This window comes from Crassostrea angulata, chromosome 3 (assembly GCF_025612915.1).
Source record: "Crassostrea angulata isolate pt1a10 chromosome 3, ASM2561291v2, whole genome shotgun sequence".
Lineage (NCBI taxonomy): Eukaryota > Metazoa > Mollusca > Bivalvia > Ostreida > Ostreidae > Magallana > Magallana angulata.
This window is the reverse complement of record NC_069113.1, coordinates 33,551,884-33,560,876: the sequence shown is the minus strand read 5'-3', so window position 1 is coordinate 33,560,876 and position 8,993 is coordinate 33,551,884.

Sequence of the window (8,993 nt, the reverse complement as noted above, 5' to 3'; positions counted from 1 at the left end):
ATAAATGACAATAATTTTGCAAAGGTGGGGTTAAAAACCGCCACCTCACAAATAAACAGTGTTCATATGAAAATGTGAGGAAAAAAATCTTACATACTATATCGTATGTTTAAAGGAATGTGGGTGGGTGGGTTAATAAAGTTCATGAAAATTTCATGCGCCCAGCAGCCAGAACAGAAAAAATAGTAATGAGATAATATTCACATCTGACATGATATATTACGACAATAATTACATAAAGATATTCGATGCTAGACGTGTTAATTGAACTATGGTGAAAACATACTTGACACCTAACACTCGGTGACCCTGTTGTGCGCAAATGCAAATTACAGACTCTCAAACAACCTGGGTAACTTGACCATGGGGTGTTAATGGATATACCCCCTGCATGCGTACATCTGCTTTATACATTTATAATGCCAGCTTGGTTTACAAAGAGATATATAGTTGAAACATACATCCCATTAATAATTACAAAATTTGTTCCCAAAAATGTTTTTATTTACAATAAAATTAGTTTTTTGACAACCAAATTAAATTAAGTAAAGGAAATCCACCATACACCAGAAAAACCTGTACATTATCATAATCCAATGAGTCCAAGTTTATTTGCAAAGAAAATTAAACAAGTTATCGCATTAAAGGTCGTTTATTCAAAGAATTACATTTGTATTGTTTTAAAATGAAAACAACAGAGTAAATAATAAAAAAAACATTGAATAAATGACAATAATTTTGCAAAGGTGGGGTTAAAAACCGCCACCTCACAAATAAACAGTGTTCATATGAAAATATGAGGGAAAAAAATCTTACATACTATATCGTATGTTTAAAGGAATGTGGGTGGGTGGGTTAAACAAAGTTCATGAAAATTTCATGCGCCCAGCAGCCAGAACAGAAAAAATAGTAATGAGATAATATTCACATCTGACATGATATATTACGACAATAATTACATAAAGATATTCGATGCTAGACGTGTTAATTGAACTATGGTGAAAACATACTTGACACCTAACACTCGGTGACCCTGTTGTGCGCAAATGCAAATTACAGACTCTCAAACAACCTGGGTAACTTGACCATGGGGTGTTAATGGATATACCCCCTGCATGCGTACATCTGCTTTATACATTTATAATGCCAGCTTGGTTTACAAAGAGATATATAGTTGAAACATACATCCCATTAATAATTACAAAATTTGTTCCCAAAAATGTTTTTATTTACAATAAAATTAGTTTTTTGACAACCAAATTAAATTAAGTAAAGGAAATCCACCATACACCAGAAAAACCTGTACATTATCATAATCCAATGAGTCCAAGTTTATTTGCAAAGAAAATTAAACAAGTTATCGCATTAAAGGTCGTTTATTCAAAGAATTACATTTGTATTGTTTTAAAATGAAAACAACAGAGTAAATAATAAAAAAAAACATTGAATAAATGACAATAATTTTGCAAAGGTGGGGTTAAAAACCGCCACCTCACAAATAAACAGTGTTCATATGAAAATGTGAGGAAAAAAAATCTTACATACTATATCGTATGTTTAAAGGAATGTGGGTGGGTGGGTTAATAAAGTTCATGAAAATTTCATGCGCCCAGCAGCCAGAACAGAAAAAATAGTAATGAGATAATATTCACATCTGACATGATATATTACGACAATAATTACATAAAGATATTCGATGCTAGACGTGTTAATTGAACTATGGTGAAAACATACTTGACACCTAACACTCGGTGACCCTGTTGTGCGCAAATGCAAATTACAGACTCTCAAACAACCTGGGTAACTTGACCATGGGGTGTTAATGGATATACCCCCTGCATGCGTACATCTGCTTTATACATTTATAATGCCAGCTTGGTTTACAAAGAGATATATAGTTGAAACATACATCCCATTAATAATTACAAAATTTGTTCCCAAAAATGTTTTTATTTACAATAAAATTAGTTTTTTGACAACCAAATTAAATTAAGTAAAGGAAATCCACCATACACCAGAAAAACCTGTACATTATCATAATCCAATGAGTCCAAGTTTATTTGCAAAGAAAATTAAACAAGTTATCGCATTAAAGGTCGTTTATTCAAAGAATTACATTTGTATTGTTTTAAAATGAAAACAACAGAGTAAATAATAAAAAAAACATTGAATAAATGACAATAATTTTGCAAAGGTGGGGTTAAAAACCGCCACCTCACAAATAAACAGTGTTCATATGAAAATATGAGGAAAAAAAATCTTACATACTATATCGTATGTTTAAAGGAATGTGGGTGGGTGGGTTAAACAAAGTTCATGAAAATTTCATGCGCCAAGCAGCCAGAACAGAAAAAATAGTAATGAGATAATATTCACATCTGACATGATATATTACGACAATAATTACATAAAGATATTCGATGCTAGACGTGTTAATTGAACTATGGTGAAAACATACTTGACACCTAACACTCGGTGACCCTGTTGTGCGCAAATGCAAATTACAGACTCTCAAACAACCTGGGTAACTTGACCATGGGGTGTTAATGGATATACCCCCTGCATGCGTACATCTGCTTTATACATTTATAATGCCAGCTTGGTTTACAAAGAGATATATAGTTGACACATACATCCCATGAATAATTACAAAATTTGTTCCCAAAAATGTTTTTATTTACAATAAAATTAGTTTTTTGACAACCAAATTAAATTAAGTAAAGGAAATCCACCATACACCAGAAAAACCTGTACATTATCATAATCCAATGAGTCCAAGTTTATTTGCAAAGAAAATTAAACAAGTTATTGCATTAAAGGTCGTTTATTCAATGAATTACATTTGTATTGTTTTAGAATGAAAACAACAGAGTAAATAATAAAAAATCTTGGATCCTAATCAAAAATGTATCCTTGTAAAAGAAATAATTTTCGTAAATAGCGAACTTGGATATAATAAACCTACAGATAAGACAAAACAAATAAAAATGAATTTATATCAAAAAGGACAATCAGCATTCTCGATTGAAGTCATCTGTTCGTAAGTTTTATGGTCGACACAACAACCTTGTCAGCAAATACATTTGATTGCATTTGTTTCATAAATCCCTCAACTTGATAATTGAAAGGTTTTCAAAGTATTTTTTTTAAATTTATTGTTTCAGCATGCGGTAATCGTGGTTCCTGAAACACACATATACTGCAATTTTAACAATACTTATGCATGCGAAATCCTTGATACGTATTATACGAATTAACGTATGTAGCGGAGTAAATCATGTGTATACCTGTATAACCGAGTATTACTGTATTGATGTAAGGGATGTATTGTAATTGGGGATGTCAATTTTACTCGGTTGGCTTAGTCGATTAATCGGAGCCTTTAGTCGAGCGATAGTCGAGTACTAGTTCATTTATTTGAAACTGTGTGACCTTATTCTACTGTCACATACACTGTATCTTAACCATTATCCATAATAAACATAATGATTTAAAAATTTACGACAATACGAACTATAGATGTATTTGATTTCAAATAAATTTTAAAAAAAACTTTTAACTCAATTTCTGTTAGCTAATGTCTTAGCTTCTTCCTTTTCTTGTGACGCTTACACATAATTGAGCTTTATATCATCTTAGGCAAATCAAATGTGACTTGTTTTAGGTTAAGTCATTGTCCCGTGCCGTGCCAAACCAAGGCTGTTAAACAACAAACGCCTTAAGTTGATATGATTAAATTTTTGATTAATACAAACATCTTATCCAAAAAATAACTGTTTAGGAGAACCACAAATTGATCTCTTTAAGTACAATCATGTTTGCATAAGTACTTCTATTTCACGTACAAATTCAACAGCCGCTTAAAAACATACTAGGGACACCCGTTCGATTCAGCAAAGTGAAACATGATTAAAAATGCCGAGAAAAGAAAATTCCTATTTTTATTCGAAGCCCCAAAACTGCCCCGTTATAATGAAAAAAAATGTTTTGAATTTCTTTCTTCACTTTGTGACGATTTATCGACTAAGAAAATTTTAGTCGATGATCGGTGTGACCGAGCGATAGTCGAGTACTCGAGTACTCGTTGACATCCCTAATTGGAATCGTTCTGATTTGCGGTAAAAACATGAATGGGTTCATGGACAAAAATAAATTATCATTTTATAAGTTGATAGTTCGCATAAGAATTGAATTGAATTGAATACAGTATTTTTAGGTTTCATCCTTATGGTATACTTGATCAAAATAAGTTATGTAAAAGTCTGATTTTACAGACATTAGTATTATTGATACATCGCTGTGTTTCTTTATTATCCTACCCATACGTCAAACAAACTCCGAAACGTGTAAAAAAATTCATTAGCCATTAAGTATTTCAATTGATTATATGAGCTCGTATTTGGTTGCTGGTACATTCTGTTTTATAACAAATGTCAAATATTATTATAAGAACGGGTGCAAATGTACCTATAATTTAAGTTGACCAATTAAAATATATTTCACATGTAATCTACAACAGAAAACCAAATACACATTTTCTTAAAACATCAGCCTTCATATTCAAAGTTTGAAAATTATTCATTAAATGTGATGAGTGGTATATTATCATGCTCAAAGATCGTTACTTACGTTCACTCTTAAAAACCCTGTTTGGTATAGACTTGACAGTCAGATATTTTGAGACAGGTCAATTCAGTGGTTGTCAGTATTTTGTATGACCTTTCCGCAAGGCAACAACAGCCTTAGTTCTGTCCATGAGCCGCGCATGGCTTGTCTGATAGATCTGTCGCCATTTCTCCTGCAACGCAGTCTGAAGCTCTTTACGATTTTGAGATAGTGTTGGACAAGATGAAATGCGTTACTGAAGGGTTTCCAAAGCATGTTCATTTGGGTTAAGGTCTGGAGAAGGGCTTGACTATATAGTCCTTACGCTGAATTTTTTTTACTTTCCAAGTACTCGTTTACGATCTGGGTTCTATGAGATCAAGCATTATCGTTCGTTCGTGAAGATTAAATACTCCCAGACAACATCTGTAATGGGTCTAACAATAGGATGAAGCATATCATCTCGGTATTTTAAACCTGTCAGGGAACCCAAATCATCACCGAGCCTTCTTCAAATCTGTCATACTCAGAAATGCACCAATTGGTATACTGGTATCTTTCCCCTTTTGATCTCCAAACAAGTCTTCTGCCATCATGGAAGTCAACACAAAATCGCGATTCGTTAGAGAAAAGAACAGATCGCCAATGACGTTTTTGCCAATTTCTGTGTGCTGTTGCCCAATGTAGGCAAATTCTGCGATGCTCCAACTTTAATACGGGATGTACGGCTGGTCGACAACTAAGCTTTAAGATTTGCCTGGTGGAGGCTGATTATAACAGTTTGGGAAGAGATCCGTCTACCGGTTGCTCTCTGAAATTCATCATTTAGTTTACAGCACTTTGGAAACGGTGCCTTTTGGCAACACAGGGCAAATAAAGGTCCGCACGGACTATTATACATCTTGGACGTCCCGATTTTAGTCTCCTTTGACAATTTCCTGCCTGTAAATATCGGTTCCATAAACGACTTATTACGCTTTAGGAGACATTAAGTCTTTCTGCAACGTAATGTTCTATATTTCCGGCTTCCAGAATGCCTATGCCCCTCATGTGCATATGCATCCTTTAGCGTCGAATCATCAGTACCGACCAAAAACGGGTGTTAAAGTCATAAGTTCATTAAAAGAATCCTTATTTGATATTTATTTAATCCCTTTGTTCCACTTACTTTTTTAACGCTTCGTCCTTTTTCGGATATTTACCCCAAAACTAATTAAACACGTGTTAATCGAGAATTGACACACAGATATCTTGTTTCAAGATAATTTCAAAAGAGGATTGTCCGGTGAAGCAATGTTATATGAATATTAAGGATCCTGTGGCATTTGAAGAAGGACCTGTACCCAGCGTTTAGTGTGGTTTTTCAACAAATGTCTGTCGCCTTTCCCAGCAATTGTTAATCGTATTTATATTATATGCTTAAAATTTTGTTTAAGTATTATGGTATATGTTGGGATTTATTTTTGTATTAATAAGACGTCAACGTCCTGTTAAATGACGGCTTAATTTTTTGGGAGTTGATTTTAATCAACTCTCCTATGCAGTTACTCGGACAAACCGAAAGTGAAACAGTGTTTGGGCCTCAGCACAAATCATCGCTGATGACAAGACTTAGTTCTTGAAAATAATTGATAAATTCGATGTAATATATGCTAAAGCATTGTTTTTCAAGGAAACTTATTTATAAATACCTTGAAAGTAGTCAGATTCTAAATGGTACGAACAATTTAGATATTTTTGTAGTCGTATGTATTCCTACGCCAGAGTTCAATATAGTCTCGTTCAACTCGACGCTCGGCTTTCTCCGTAAATCTCCGACAAGCAGCTAGAGAGTCTCTCTTGCTTGTCGGAGATTTACGGTGTCAGCCGAGCGTTTGGTTGAACGAAACTAGAGTTCAATATTGCTTGGATCCATACAATTTTCGAGAAATATTTTTATTACTGATACATAGTTTGATTGAATTATTTTTATCTTTAAATATTATTTAACATGATTCATATGAGGGTTTCTCGACGTTCTTGTCGAAAAAGTCCAAAAATTCATGTTATAAAAATGTGTGTAATTCAAATACAAATTAGAAACTACATGTACTTGTCAATCAAAATAATATATTATTGATTTTAAAATAAATAAACATCGACAAATAAAACTCCCGTCAGTTCCTCAGTACTTTGATTTTAACCTACGTTTTCGAAAAAAAAATCGTCAAAGTTTTTTCAGCAAGAATTATTTGCAGATGTTTGAAAGTTAACACGCTCCCTTTTAAGGCATTTCAAACTTCTTGTTCAATGTCGATTTTGCTTTGAATAATTTAAATTGCAAAATCATTGAAGCGAGATATCTCTAATGAGCATTTGCTTACATACATCTTGTTTTTTCTTCAAAATTTGAACTCTTAATTCAGTCATTGTTTGTATATTATACTTATTATATTACCATTGTTACACTGATCAGAAAATTTGTGTTATATTTGTTGCCTTGAATATATTTGAATCGTGTGTGATTTTGATATGTGAACAAGAAAGTGATCAGGAAAGGGAAAGGATTAATAGCTGTTTCAAAGATATTGATATTTTTTTTTAATTTTAAATCATTTTTATTTTCTTCAATGCAGTAAAGGTAAAAGCTTTCTTGTCAATTTTCATCATGCAGTCAGTTTGTCTGCTAGATGTTTTCGTTTACAGAGGAGAAGTTTTAAGAGTTTTTTTTTATTCTTTAAAAAAAGTTTGGTCCGATCAGTGGGGGTTTGTTTGGGGGGGGGGGGGGAGGGGGTTTTGTTTGGGTATTTTAGGGGGGGGGGGGTTAAGAGCCATTATACCTGCTATTTACAACTATATATTTTTAAACCGTCGTTTTATAGATAGGTAGCACCATTTGCAACATTACACAATAAAAAAATATGGTATATGTAAAGAAATTGTTTACTCTATGATTAATTACTAATATTCATAATTATGTAAATGTCTGATTTGACAGACGTTATGTAAAATACACTTGTCTGGTCATTGTCATATTTGCATTAGATAATGTATGTAATACAACGTCATAACACTGCTTTTATTAAAACAGGTTGATAAACGACAGGTGCAAATACTAGGCATATTTTCATTCTGTTCGTATTTTAGCTAACCTTAACCAAAGGTTCGAGTGAGCTTTTCTGATCGCTTGTTGTCTGTTGTGAGTCCGTCTGTCTGTCTTTCTTCTTTGTCCGCCCGTCTGTCTGTAAACTATTCACGTTGTTTACTTCTTCTCTAGAACCACAGGACCAAATTTAACTAAACGTTGTACATGGCATTCTTATAGTGGCCTTATCCTTTTGTAAGGGAGATAATTAAGAAACAGTAAAAATAGGGTGGGTGTCTTTAAAATCTTCTGCTCAAGAACCACTGCACCAGAAATGCCAATATTTAAAGCATAGCTTGTATGTGTAATGAAGATTCTAAATTCTTAAAATCGTAACCCCGGACCAATAATAGGGCCCAAAGAGGGTTTCAAATTTTAACACAGAAATATATAGCAAAAGAGTTTAAAAATCTTTTTCTCAAGAACTACAATTCTACAATTTGTGAAATCACTACGCAATCATTCTCAAATCTGAAGAACTAGAATGCTACAATTAGTGTGATTACCACACAATCATCCAAAAATAGTGTAATTTCTAAATTGCTAAGTCATGATCCCCCCCCCTCCCCCCGGACAAGGAGGGGTTTAGAATTTAATAAAGAAATATATAGGGAAAATGTTTAAATATCATTTTCTCAAGAATTACAATGCTACAATGAGTGAGATTACTACACAATCATCAAGATTCTAAATTGTTAAAACCATGACTCCTAGACAAAACCTGGGGCCTCAAGAGGGGTTCAAACTTTAGCAGAGAAACATTAGGGAATATGTTTAAAATCTTCTCAGGAAGCATCCTCAAATAAAGTTAACTCTAAATTGCTAAAACTGTGACCCCCAGATCAATACAATGTACTGGTTGTACATTGCTACATGCTACCTGAATAGGTGTTCAAATCTCAAAATTCAAATAATTATGGAATTTTTTGAATTTAATTTGTGAGATCATTATGCGATCAGTATGCAAGCATTTCAAAATAGTGTTCTTGAGACCAGTACTGGGTCCCCACGATTTCATCATAAAAGTGTATAGGAAAATTGTATGAACATCTTAGCAAGAAATAGAATGCTACGTTTAGTTACAATGTTAAACTATGTATTAGCATCCTCATATCTTCACATCAAAGTCACAGTAACGTTCTTTCACTTTTTATAATTATGTTTAGTTCATTTTACAATTTTGTTATCTTTCATACACTGAGACCTAGGATAATAAGATTGGCCAGTTAATGCATCTTGATCTTATGATATCTTATATATGATG